The sequence below is a fragment of the Crotalus tigris genome, unplaced genomic scaffold, assembly GCF_016545835.1.
Source record: "Crotalus tigris isolate CLP2741 ecotype Arizona unplaced genomic scaffold, ASM1654583v1 scf7180000024439.5362192, whole genome shotgun sequence".
In the NCBI taxonomy this organism is placed as follows: domain Eukaryota; kingdom Metazoa; phylum Chordata; class Lepidosauria; order Squamata; family Viperidae; genus Crotalus; species Crotalus tigris.
In genome coordinates, this window is record NW_024100609.1 from 2,190,768 (window position 1) to 2,205,770 (window position 15,003).

The 15,003-nt window shown below is 37.2% G+C and overlaps 1 non-coding gene across 1 annotated transcript; it reads left to right on the forward strand.

Annotated features, from left to right (window-relative positions):
- Nucleotides 1-7,559: 7,559 nt before the first annotated feature.
- LOC120302923 lies at nt 7,560-7,672 on the forward strand. The gene has a single exon (XR_005555282.1). It is a non-coding gene; the product is annotated as a U5 spliceosomal RNA (small nuclear RNA).
- Nucleotides 7,673-15,003: the final 7,331 nt, after the last annotated feature.

Consider the following 15,003-nt stretch of genomic DNA (forward strand, 5'->3'; position numbering starts at 1 on the left):
TTTTGGAGATTCAACATCTAATAATTCAAAGAAGAAACCTCTCGCTAATGTTACAAATGCCTCTGGCTCTGATTTCGCTTCCATATTAACAGTGGCTAACCATTAATCTGCAGTGCAAGAAGGATGTCCTAAGTGAAAATGGCCTGCTATATTAAACCCAGTGTAATTTTACTGTAATTGAAGAGTAAAGGATCAATCCTGGAAGTTCCATTATGTTTTGAAACAGCTGCAGTAATCTTAGCTAATTTTTTTGCTGAAATTCTGGGACAGTTGCCATATGAAAGAACTGGTAGTTGCTCATCAGCCTAAGGTTGATATAGAATTTACACTTCCCCCTACTTCAAATCCATGATATACTTTTACCACATTTTCCTCTGGGTAATAAAACCTTTACTTCTTTCCTCACCCACTGGCGATCATTGCAAGTTTACCTTCTCCACTTACCAGCTCTGAATGGAACCTTGACCCAATCAAAGAATTCTGTATATTAAATTTGTGTAATTTGCCAAGTTTCATGACAAGATCATTCCACCACCAGTGATCTACAACTGAGACAAGTGGATCCCTCTGATCAGTGGCACAAATAAGAATGATATTACTAGGATCCAGTATTTCAGCTACCTGAGCTAGAGTTTTGTGGACATTCTGTGCTATCTCTGCAACAGATGTGATACCAAGGTAATGCCCTTTATATTATCACAAGCTGACATGAGTGCAGAATGTGGAGTTGTATCCTGATTCTGGAGACAACTTAAGTTGATAGCCAGTTATAGGTAGTCCTCAATTTACAGCCATTCATTTAGTGACTGTTAGAAGTTACAACAGCACTGACTCCGGGTTTGCCGTTGCAGCCGCCGCAGATGCTGGAAGGCGAGCTCTATCTTCCGCATTTGGTTTCATTCTGCTGGGGGATCCTGGAAAGGGTCAAAAGTTTCCCTGTAGGGGCGACGAGCAAGGAGGGGACCCCTGCTTGATTGCAGGAGGGTGGCAGCCCTTCCGCTCAATCCAGGGCAGCCCTCCAAACTGGCAGAGGAAAGACTGGCCATAGTAATATGGCTCGTCACTAGGCTACAGACAGCTGAAGTCAAACTCACCACCAAGCACTTCTAAAACAACGCAGATGAAACTGGATGAGATCCGATCTTCTCTTTATCCTAAGTATTTTCTTTTCCTGTGAAAGCTGACCAAAGTATCTTTCCCCCTGTGAGGAGAGAGGGAAGGAAATTTCTATTCCACCCTTTAAATTTAGCGGCGACTGTCTACCCAGGGGAATTAAAACACTAAAAGAACAAATCTAATCTAATTGGATTTATATGTTCCTGAAACTTGGGGACCAAAAACTTTCTTATTTTTATTGGATACTTTTGTTTTTATCTACAAAAAAAGAAATAAAATTGAAAAAAGGATTATAAAAATTTTGGACTTAAAAAACTTTCAACGGCATCAGTGACATCTTGTGGCAAAGTTTGGTATTACAACTTGTTATTTCCTAAAAGAGACTTGACTAAAAGCCCAGACTTTATTTTTTTTTAAAAAAAGGTTTTTATTTTCCATTTATTGATACAAAATACAATTAAATTCCTAACCATTGGTACTGCCTGCCCATTCCCCCAGGCTGCGTCCACCCTCTCTAATCCTTCCCCACTTCCCTCCTCTTTCTCTCCTCCCCTCCTACTCTCTTCCCCTCCCCTTCTCCCCTAACCATCCTACTTCCTCCCTACTCCTTCCTCCCCTCTCATCCCTCTCACACACATGAACGCAGCATAGGGGAAATGCCCAAGCGTTTACCATGTCTATCTTATCATTACCCACCCACCCACCCACCCACTGGCAAATTTTGGTTACCTAAAGCCTGAAAATTATAAATATCAAATGTTAAATTGGAATATTGATGGGAAACTAAAAATTGAGAAAAAATTAATAACAGGACACGGATTGTTTATGAAGATTGAATGTAAAAAGTAATTAAGATATGTATAAGCTAAAATTTATTGATAAATGTAATAATGATGTTTTTACTGAGTTGATATAATAAGAACTGTATTAGCTTAAATATGAGACAGTAGATGTTAAGGGAAAAAGAGAGGAAATATTTGATGTTGTAACTTGAGATTTGTACTAAAGATTTTTATATTAACCCATCCACTATGCTGCTTTTTAAATACTTAAATGTAAAATTGGAAAATTAATAAAATATTATTTTTTAAAAAGAAGTTACAACAGCACTGAAAAAAGTGACTTTTGACCCATCCGTGCACTTATGACTATTGCAGCATCCCCATGGTCAAGTGATTAAAATCTGGGCACCTGACAACCAGCATGTATTTATAATAGTTGCAGCATCCCAGGGTTGTGTGATTGCCCGTTGCAACTTTCCCAGTTGGTTTCTGATAAGCAGATTCAATTTGACAACCGCCTTGTTTAGCAATGGAAATTCTGGTTCCAATGGTGGTCATAAATCAAGGACTATTGGTATGAGATCTAACTTGAAGAATGTTTGGACTCCATTAAGATCCAAGATGGGATGGGTTTGGTCTAGTGCAGGGGTAGGCAACCTTGGCTCTTTTATGACTCTTGGACTTCATGCTGGCTCAGAAATTCTGGGAATTGAAGTCCACGACTCATAAAAGAGCCAAGGTTGCATACCCCTGGTCTAGTGGTTAAGGCATCAGGCTATAAACCAAGAGACTGTGAGTTCTAGTCCCACCTTAGGTAAAAGCCAGCTGGGCTACTCACAGTCTCTCAGCCCTAGGAAGGAGGCAAGGGCAAAGCACTTCTGAAAAACCTTGCCAACAAAACTGCAGAGACTGCTCCAGGCAGTCTCTGAGAATCAGGCACAGCAAACAAAAAACATCCTCAAAACCTAAGGTAATGCAATCCACAATGCGACCTTTTCCTTTTATGAATAGCCACCTTTCAACCCAGAATATAATTATGGACTAGCCTTGGGTTGAGCCCTGTATCCTCAGTGATGTCTAGCTTTTTCAGGCAATTTAATTCTTCTATTATCTTATGCAGATGGAATTGGATGCATCGATGTGGCAAGATAGCAGGCTTTATTGATGTATTTATGCAGAATTAACTTGCTAAGTCTTATGCTTCCCAATACTATAGAATGTAGAAGCAACCTTGCAGAAGCTAGCCAGATTATTTATAATGCCAATGCCGCATTAGAGTTGAATAGAAAATGATCAGTGAAAACCAGGAACCATCCTACAGTTGCAACCATGCCATAAATTGTCTGCTAAATATTTAGAGACATTGTATGCCTAAATCTTATGAACATGATGAAGGAAAGAAAGTCTGTTAGAATATCATAATTTTTCTTGTCTATTAATATTGTATGCACTATAGCTCTGCTCCCCATGATAGTCTAACTTTTGCAGTCAGTGCAATAACCCTATCTATGAACAATGGTGGAACTCAAATACCTGAACAACTGGTTCTCTTATTCAATGCAGGCCTAGAATGGACTTCTGGAAATGGCATCCATGCACTTCTAGGCATGGGAGGCCTCCTCCAATCTTCCGAGGCCTAGAACGGACTTCCGGAAGTGACATCCATGCACTTTCAGTGGGCCGTTCTAGGCCCAGGAGGCCTCCTCCAGGGATCCAAGGCCTAGACTGGACTTCTGGAAGCCAGCCAGTTCTCCAAATGCAGCAAACTTTAGCTACCAGTTCTGCCAAACTGGTGTGAACTGGCTGAATCCCACCACTGCCTGTGAACCCCCCCCCAACACCAATCTCCTCTTCAGTGATGAAAACTGTAAAGACATAAATGTGCACTGTGTCTTCATTCCTTTGATAATTTGTCCAATTTGTGCAATTGGCATCTGATATGATATTGGCTCCTCCTCTGGATAAAGTCCAATCCTGTTTATATTACAGTGCCAATTATAATTTGTTCTTTGGATTAAAGTAACAGTTCTGAGAATGAAGGTGAATTGCAATCTACAGATATTGCAGAACAGTTTGGACTTTGCTTGCAAGAAATAGTTATTTTGGGTGGGCAGGTAGGCCTGTGAGATAATGGCTCCCCACAATAAATAAACAGGATTATTTGTCTTTCTTTCAAGGCAGATGTCTGAAGGAGAGTTCTGTTTTAAATTGACCAGACATTACTGTCTCTTCAAGGACATGGCAACTGCAGGATTTTATCAGTTGGGAATGCATTTCATTAGATCAAGTTTGTCCCCAAATTTTCTCAGACACAAATCTGGGTCTTTCCATGTCTGCGTCCCAAGAAGAGTCAATATATGAAATTCTAGGAGTTGAAGTCCACACATCTTAAAGTTGTCATGTTTGAAAAACACTGAACTACAGCAGGTGACGTACACAGCCCTGGTCAGAATCTAGAAAATAATTAGGAACATGTGCAAATCACTTTCAATTGAACAGGGAGGCATGTCAGGTTCTGAAAGAAAACACAGAGACCCAGTGGATTGAAAGTGCCAGCAAAATTTTACTTGCAAAGCCCCCTAACTAAACAAATAAGATGAATTGAAATAAAGAATAACTGAGCATCTAGAACAGCACAGAAACAATAGAATAACATTGCCTACATTGAAGCTTATTCCAAAGAGTCAACTAGCACAAGTATTAAAAGATGCATTACGGTACCACCAATATAAGCTATGTAAAGATAAGACTGCCATACATCAAAAATATCTCAGAAACCGCCAACAGATTAATACATCCAGATGTCATCACTGTAGCACATAAACAAACCAAAGCCCCCCAAAGCCATCTTAAGTAAACCCAAAGACCCAAGTAGTTCAAGAAGAAAAAATAGAAATCATCTGCAAAGTACAGTGCAAAGACTCTAACGGTCACTAGGTAAGACAGACAGGTAGAAGACTAGCAAAGGGCATCTTGATCACCAATTAGCAGTCAAAAGACATGATGAAAACTCCTTAATCTCACAACATATGGACAGACTTAACCATAGTTTCAATTGGGAAATTATGAACATCCTTAAACCAAGCCAAACCCCAAAATACTAGAAAATTCCAGGAAACTTGACATTCAGACAAATCCACCATTAACAGGTACATAAACCACATTTATACACATTCAAAAGAGAAAATAAAACAAGTAAAAACTAAACAAAAAGGTCAGAATATTTTCAAGCAATCGTTGCCCAGATAAGCAGATAACACCAGGAACAACATCAGACAAATAATCAAGCAGTAAACAACAGCCTAATCAAGGGTCTACCAAGAAGAAAACAACACCCTCACCAACACTGACAGGCAAGTTCCTGTATAGAAACAGAAAGAAAACTCCCTTGTAACACTGAAGATGTTATATAATCTGGTAACGAAGCCTCTATAAGAATTTTGGGGGAAAATATTTTGTCACTTCTTTTAGCGGTGCCCTGTAGTTGATTCCCTGCCTAATAAAGGAGGAGAACCAGGTTCCTGGTGGCGTTCTCCATTATCTATAATAGTCATAGCCAAAGCAAGGAGTAATGATTTTAGCATCTGTATTCATTTCTTTCAGTAGTATATATGTGTAGTGGGTGTAGGGTGAGCTGAAGAGACAGTACGGGGAGATGCCTAGGGGAGGAGTCAGGAGAAGGCAGGGAGGAGTTGAGTCTGCTGAGGCCTAGGTTGGAGAAGATAAGCCTGGGAGAGGAGACAATAGGGGAGAATGGGAGAGGCTTCTGTGGGGCAAGCCTGAGGGAGAGAAGGGAATAGGATATGGCAGGCTTCTGTGGGGCAAGCCTGAGGGAGAGAAGGGGATAAGTCTGAGAGAGAGAGAGAGAGAGAGAGAGAGAGAGAGAGAGAGAGAGAGAGAGAGAGAGAGAGAGAGAGAGAGAGAGAGAGAGAGAGAGAGAGAGAGAGGGAGAGGGAGGCAGAGAGATGAAGAAGAAGAAGAAGAAGAAGAAGAAGAAGAAGAAGAAGAAGAAGAAGAAGAAGAAGAAGAAGCGCTGACCAGCCACCTGAACACTTTCTCTGCACGTGACCTGCCTGCTAAGAAAGACTGAGCACCAGCCCATCACATGACCTGTCTGCAGAGAGAGATTGACCACCACCTCATCACGTGCTCCAGCCAAGCAGAGGTGCCTAAGTGAGGGGCCAGGAGAATCTGGACTCCAGCAGCCCTTCTGGGGTTAGCACTACATATGAATATTGAAAAGGGAGAGAAGTGGGAAAAGTAGCCGTATTGTACCTTTGGAATCAAACTTTCTTGCTTCAGATGGTGGCAGAAAAAATGGTTCTTTGACTTGCTATGTTTTTAAAGTCTTATTTTTCCAAACTGGCATACAACAAATGAATTTGCTGCTATTTGACTTCAATCAGACTTTGGTGTGCTTTTTTGTCTGTAACACTACTGTCACTTCAGTATCAATATCTGCACTGGATTCTTTCCAGATCTTGACCAATTACAAATACTTCCAAAACCTGAAGTGGACTTTTAACACTACAAAAATGTCTGGGAGGAAAAACTAGATTTGATTTCTTGTCTTTCTTAGTTATAAAATAGATGTCTGCATGACATGGGAAATGTATTTTGTTTTGAATCTGAAATGGAAATATTGTGACTTAGAAAGTCTGCCAAACCATTCTAGGTGGGCTGCAGTTCAAGAGAATCAAAACCTGGAATATTTGGATTGTTTTGCATTTCAACCAGAACAAAGTTTAGAGAGATATCAGCAATCAAGCATAGCAAGTCAGGTATATCTTACCCCTCTTCTGCAGAGGTCTGCAGGGCAACCTCTCCTTTTTTCTTATCAGCTTCCTTTCCCTACAGTCATTGAATACCTCCCTAGCTCCACCTTAACATGTAATGGCCGCTGTCTTTGACTTTTCCCCCACTCTCTCTACTCCTCAAAATCTTCACCATTTCTGGCTTCCAGTTTGCGATTGCAGCGCTGGCGGATGTGCAGTGGGAGTGCTCTCTCTGCCATCCGGTTTTTCTTTGTTGGGAGACCCTGAAAAGGGTCGAAAGTCGCCCTGGAGGGGCAATGACCATGAGGAGGAATTGGATGAGACCTTGCCTTACCTTTCTTGTATCCCAACTATCTTCCTGTAAAAGCCTATTAAAATTTATTTCCTCCTTTTAAGATGGCGGCGTCTGCCTACTTTGGGAAAATGAAGCTTTGAAAAGAAAAGAACAACTAAACTAAACAACTAAATCATTGGACTTGCACTTTTTGGATATTTGGGGTCCCCAAAAGTTCCCATTTCTACAGGGACCTATTTCCTTATCTACTTGCTAAGTTGAAAAAAAAAATTAACTGGATAAAAGCCTAACTTGAGTTTGGAAAAAAAATACATGTTATCGGGGACATCTTGTGGCGAAGCCTGGTATAGCAAGTGAATTTCTTTGACTGTGAGAACTGCTTACTGCCTAGATTGGTACTTGATACTATCTAAAAAAGATAAGAATTTGAAACAGCTGGGTGGTGAAAACAACTTTTAGATATAGTGGAGGTGGACATCCACTGACTTTTATCAAAAATAATCTCCACTAAAGGACTATCTGTAAACACCATAGAAATGGAGGAATACTACCCACAACTTAACTAAAAAACTTATATTTGAAAAAATATAAATACTCTGGTTTCTCTTCAGATCGTATAAATCTTTCGCCTTTTACTAAAGATTTCCGTGGAGAGGAACATTTATGAGTTTTCATATAAATTTGTTTGGGCAGGGAAAAAACCAAGGGTGAAACTTAAAATAATGCAAGATTTTCGTGAGAGAGGCGGACTCAAGGTACCAAATATGAAATTGTATTATGACGCTGTAGTATTAACATTGATCAGCGACTGGGTGAATTTAACAAATATAGAAATACTTCATTTGGAAGGTTGGGATTTACTTTTTGGATGGCATGCCTATTTAATATTTAATAAAAAAGTGGATTGGGTTTTCAAGTCTCATATTATAAGAATCTCTTTGCTTAGAGTGTGGAGAAAGTATTATAAAAGTGACTTCAAAATACCATTATGGGCTATACCTCGGCATGCCATAGAAGGCATAAGGAAAGGGGTTAATATGGATATGGTCTCTTATGCACAGTTACTTAGATGGGATGGCCAAGATTGGCAGTTAAAATCTTTGGAAGAATTAACGCATGAAAATTTAACTTATTCATGGTTCCAATACAGACAAATAGTGGACAGATGGAAGATGGATTGTAAAATGGGCTGGCTTAGAGAAGATGAAGCTCTTTTAAAACAAGTAAGAGATCAAAGGCCAACCCATATTAAGAGAGTTTATGGGGTTTTAGTGGAATTGGACTCAGAACCTGAATTAGTTAAAGATTGTATGATTAAATGGGCACAGAATATTGGTGAAACGATTTCAATGGATACCTGGGAACTTATTTGGATAAGAAATGTTAAATTCACACAAGCGCAAAATTTAAGAGAGAATTTTTATAAGATGTTTTATAGATGGCACCTTGATCCAAAGAAAATGTCCATTATGTACCCTAATCTGCAGCCGAAATGCTGGAGATGTGGACATTTGGATGCTACTTATTATCATACTTGGTGGACGTGTAAGCATATAAAAGCTTTTTGGATTAAGATATGGTGGAATATCCAAAGAATTTTTAAACGGAGGGTAAAATTTACTCCGCAATTATTTTTACTAGGTATTGTTACTGATTGTGATGCTAAGGAGGTTATATTGATGTTAAATTTGATTACAGCCGCTAGGCTGTTAATAGGGCAATATTGGAAGAAGGAATCCTTGCCTACTTTGCAAGAGTGGTTTCATAAAGTTTCGTATCTGGCAGAAATGGCAAAGATTTCGGCTTTTTTAAAGGAGCAATCTCAAGAGAAATTCTTTGCAGTATGGGAAAAATGGATAAATTTCATACAATATAATTTGGATATGGAAAAATATCATTTAGCTTTTTTATAACTTGTAATGATTGTTTTTTCCTTCTTTCTTTCTTCCTTTTTTCTTTACGTATTATTACTTATATATTTTTTTATATATATATGTTCTATTTTTCGTCTACTTTTTTCTTTTTTCTCTCTCTCTCTCTTTTCTTTTTCCTTTTTTTTCTCTCTTTCTTAGTACATATTATTCATTTTAAAGTTTATGTTATGCATATTATTAATATACATATTATTATATATATTATTATTATGATCTTTATTATTTTTACTAATTATCTTATAAATTGTAAACGTTATTTTTTAAAATTTGTTAAATAATCCTATATTCAGTTCTGGGAAGTCGGGGGGGGAGGGTGGGGTGGTGTGTGGGGGGGGATGTTTATTTGTAAAATTTTTGAAAAATTTCAATAAAAAAAAAAAAATAAAATAATCTCCACTAAAGGACTATCTGTAAACACCATAGAAATGGAGGAATACTACCCACAACTTAACTAAAAAACTTATATTTGAAAAAATCCTTGAAGCTACTGAGCTAATGAATTCCAGATTGAAAGACAAAGGTGCCACTTTAAATTTACAAAATGAAGCCCAGATTTCAAATGATGAATTTACAATCCAAAAAGCAACAGAAGAGGAACAAATTAATATCAAATAGGACTTTAAAGAACAACAAGTACAATTTACTGAGAACTTTGATAGTCAAACCTTGATTTCAACTAAAAAAATCTGCAATTCAAAAAGCAACAGAAACCAAAGAAAGCAACACTAAGATGGAGGGTGCTAAAGATCAACAAGTACAGTATATTGAGAACCTAGATAACCTAGATAATCAAACAACAGTCACAACATTGGACATGACCTCTTACTCAAGCCAGATGAAACCAGAAGAAGAAGAAGACCAGACTGAACTGATGATAAATATTCTAAACCGAACATGGAGATGTTAGGGCAACAACCCAATGATTATAAAGGGGCCAGTTCCTTTGAAAAAGGTCCACTTGAGGATTTAAAGGCACTGGTATGGAAGCCTGCTTGGCACAAAAAGAAAGCTAGAGTTAAACTTAAAAAATGGTTTTTTTTTCTTTTGACTTATAGTGGAAGAGCCTAAAATCTTACTTAACAGGCTAAGGAGATTTTAAAAGATATTAATTGACTTAATATTTAGGACTTAGATTTATAAGAGAAATGAAAATTAGCCATTAGAATATAGTTTTGAATTACAATATGGACGTTGGATTGAGACAATAAAGGATACTTTATTAGTAAGTGATGAGGTACTAGGATGAGAAATAGAATCTATTTGTGAAATAAAGTAAGGATGTATTTAAGTAAACAATATGTGTATTTTAGATATGACAACTATTTTGTAATGAAATAAGGAAAATTTGGGCTCCCCAAAATTTAAATATTGTGGATATTAAAGGCTAAACTGGAACATTGTAATTGAAAATAGGTAAAATTTAAAAACAGGATACGGATATGTATAAGTTAAAATATATTGATAAATGCCTTAATTGAATGAGATATAATTAGAAATGTATTAATTTGAATATAATATAATAATCAAGGGAAGTAGAGAGGGAATTTTTGATAATATAACCTGAGACATGTACGAAAGATCTTGTTACTGGACTATTGATTACCCAATCACCATGCTGCTTCCTAAATACTTGGATGTAAAACTGGAAAATTAATAAAACTTGTTTTTTAAAAACAATCCTCACCATTTCTGTTTCAGTCTTGATAGAAATTGCTTGCAACTAGATATCCCATGTACAGGTAATGTTTTCCATATCTCTATTATAAAGCAGTTGTAGAATAAATAATTGAACTGATTAAATATTGTATTAAGGATTTATCCAACTGAGAAGAAAAAAAACTTCAGCGTCATATTACAGCCTTGTACCTATCTCGACAGCCTGTTTATTTAGAAAAAAAAATATGCACTTTCCTTCACCCATACTTCTACATTCAGTATAAAATTGAAAAATAAAAATAACAGAAGTAATTTAACTAAACAAAATGAATCGCATTATGCAGAAGAGTCTTCTTATCTGTGCACTCAAACTAAATCAATCTCAAATGTTATTCTGTCATTAAACAGTATTTGAAAGTTACACATGGAAATTTTAGATAGATAGATAGATAGATAGATAGATAGATAGATAGATAGATAGATAGACAGACAGACAGACAGACAGACAGACAGACAGACAGACAGACAGACAGACAGACAGACAGACAGACAACCTTTGCCATTTTTTACTCTGGGCACAATGGCACACATTAAAAATAAAATTTAGTTGCTTGCTCTCAAAGTGTACACGTACATAACACACATTTAAACATACTATACACAACATATGTATAGACCTACATCCTTACATATAAGTAACATAGAACAGGGTTTGGACAGGGCTCCATTAATAATATGAGAACTAGTGTTAAGTGGAAAGAAGGCTCCCCATAATTTGTTTATTAACTCATTAGCAAAATTCATTAGCAAAAATACTTGACTTTCCATAACACAAAAATGCCTAACATTTTGGGGCAAACTATTCCAGAAAAAAGAAATATTTCCATAGTCCTGCCTTCTGGAGATAATACTCCATGACTGTCCTGTTACTTCTGGACACCTTGATAGCCCAGGACTTGGGAAATGGAATTCTATTTGCATTGCTATGGGAGTAGGATACTGTGGTGATTAAGGCTAGAGACCCTGAGTTCTAGTCTCACCTCAGCCACATAGCCAGTTAGATGACCTTGAACTAGAGACTCTCTCTCAGCAGGCAACCAGCCACTCTCTCTCCCAAAAAACATTTCTGAAATCTTGACTCCAGGAGTCAACAATGATTCAAAGACAGCAAAAAATAAAACTAAAAATCAGAGATTGGAGATTGCATCATCACTTTGCATCTATGAGCTGTTTTGACCAATAAGACAAATGGTGAGCTATACAGTGAAAGATAGATATGACTACAATCTTCACATGCTCTCCCTGCACCTCTTCCCTTTCCTGGTACTATTTCTGTGCCACGAACATCTGTAAAGGAAGGAAGGAAGAATTCAACAAGTGTCTTTTTCTGGTTTATTAAATAGCATCCTGTGAAAACACATGTAAATCTACAAGTCATTTAAGAAAAATAAATGTTTAATTGGGATGCATTCTTCTAAATATTGAGCATCAATAGGAAGACAAAGCAGGCTGATCAACTTCTTCTAAAATCAAATTATAGAGGATAAATTTTTTTAAAAAATCATTATTGTGGCAATTTTTCTTCAAAAATGATTAATATTAAATATCCATTCAAACTGATTCAAAATTATTGTATTGTTTAATATTTAAATGTTAACACGATCAATTTATTTTTGAGATGAAAGAGAAGAAACTTCATGGTGTGACTAGTAAAGAAAGGAACACTCCAGAGATCTATCTTATACATTTAATTTATTGTTCATATTTTTACCTAAGACTCAGGTATCATATGTTCTCTCTGAATGTTCAGTACATATACTGTAGCAAAATGAGGAAAAGGGAGGGGAGAAAATCCCAAATACTGCAAAGCTATTTCCTAACATAGCTTTTTATACCAAACATGTTGGCAGCTGTTAACCAGACAAAGAATACAAAATGAGTGATGTTCCAGAGAACTGGGTGACCTTGCCACCAGTAAATCTATGTGGACAGGTTGGAAGGAAAGCTTGTGTCTATAGGGCAAGACAGACAGATGACAGTTTTTGTCCCAAGGTAAGACAACTCACTTGGTGGACACAACAGGCAATCTGGATGCTACATCTGTATTCCAGATGGCCATTTGTAGTTAGAGAATGACAGTGTTTTTCTGTGCCCAGACTAGTTTACTTAATGTAGATGACCTTCTCAAGATCACCTTTGCATTAGGGAGTCAATGACTGCCAAAAGACCCTGTTTGTAACTTTCACAAAACCATATTTAATAAAGCAAAGGAAGGAAGGTGGCTCCAAGTATTGGATCTGCTGCCTAAAATTAAAATACTACAGTATTGATAGTGTGCCAAGTAATCTCTTTAAACTCCATGCAAGATACTTCTGAGTAAGCAGATGTAGGATTTCATACAACATGCAGCAAATATTAACATATTATAGCAACAAAAGATATTTCCATTCATAGGGAATATTTACACATCAAGGAGGATGGATGGATGGATGGATGGATGGATGGATGGATGGATAAATGGACAGTTACTGATTGCAGAATATAGTTAATTACTTCTGCTAATTGTCCACGTCGTTTGTTGACATCCCAGTTATTTCATTCCCTACCACCTTATCTATACCTAAAAAGAGGTTCACATTTTAAGCTAGGATTTTTAAACTATGTTTGTGACACAGCTCACAGTCCTATATTTCAAATGTAATGCTAAGCCATAATGAAAGAGTCCTCTAGAAAAAAAGAGAGAGAAAAAAACAAGCAAAAAACCCATGAAGGCTTATGGTGAAGCAAATCAATAAGTCCCTTAAATCACATAATCTAACATGTGTTAACTCAGTGTAAATTTAGGACTGCCATTTTAAATGTAACAATAAAATCTAATTAATTGAAAATACTAGTGCATATATAACAACTTCTGTATATGGCAACTGTCCCATGTAGTTTTTCTAATTTGAAGATTATCTTGGTACCTCAAAATCAATCCCCAATTTCCCCACAAAATAATCTTCTTTTCACTGCTGGAAAAACACAAGGATTTTTTTTTTTAAAAAAATATTGCCTTAAAAGCAAGGATATTTCTAAAAAAATAAGCTTCTGTAAACCAGGGATTGTTTATCTCCAGGCCTAACAACTTAGCTATAATTGTACTTATTTCAGACCACCTTACAAAAACTTTATGGCTGCTAAATTTAATTGCAAAATTAAGACAATGGGTATAGGGCACTAGTCTATGAAATTTTATGGCAATGTAGTATTTTAAAGACAAGATAACTCCATGGGTGAAAACATCCCTGGAGAAATGTTCCTATAATTAGGAGCATCTGTCACATATATTGCTGAACTCAGTCAGTCCAGTTCAAGTGCCTTTTCAGGGCCTTTTCAAATGTTTGTAAGAACACTTGAAGAATGACTTCATGTAACATTTGTTGTTTTTTTTTAGTTCACTGCCATACAATGACCTCCTTCCCAATGAACATGGAAAAATATATATTCTCAGATATTCCTCCTTTTCAAAGTTTGGTGCCAAATTTTCCCCAAAGTACTATACCTGAATATTTTCTGGACATTTTAATTTTAAATATACTTCCAAAATCTCATATTTTAAAAAAAAAATTTTTCAATATTTACCAAGAGTTTCAAGTAATTCTAAATAATCGGAAGTTTTACAAGGTACTACACAATTAAATCTAATAGAGCTACGGATGCTTAAAAATGATAAGGAAAATGTGCTTAGGATCTCAGAAAGTAGCCATTGTGGACTTCTTTCAGTCCTCCATTTTCGTACAACTGTTTTAAAGAGTTATTTCATCAAAGCACTGTGTCTTCAATGCAACTCTAACAGCAGCTGCATGTTTTTCTGGCTCTTATGAAAATTGAAAACAGTTGCTGCTGCTTAAATGAATAGCAGAGAGATGCTAAACTCACCCTTGCTGAAGTTCCCTAGTTTCTGATATCCACGTAGAGAAATCTGAACTATGCTCTAGGACAGAGGTCCCCGACCTTTTGGGAATCAGGGACTGGTTCCATGGAGAGAGGGTTTTCTGCAGACTGGAGTGTGCATGGTTTTGTGTGCTGCCTGCATCTTGCAGATGGGGCTTTGTGGCCCGGTACTGGGGGTTGGGGATTCCTATTCTAGGATATATACTTAGTTTACATGTAAGGGAAATAGAAATGATTACAGTACCTTATAAACTGAGAGAAGATCTTAAAAGTGGTAGTGATGGTCCTTGAGTTCCTGATGAATAGGTGAAGCTCTAGTGCAGGGGTGTCAAACTCAATTTCATTGAGGGCCACATCAGCATTGTGGTTGTCCTTGGGGGGGCGGGTAGGTGTGGCCAGGGTGGGCATGGCCTATTGGGTGGACATGGCTGGAGTGGGTGTGGCCTATTGGGTGAGCATGGCCAGCTCTAAATAGTTCGTATCAAGGGTGCCTGTGGGGGCCTGGGCAG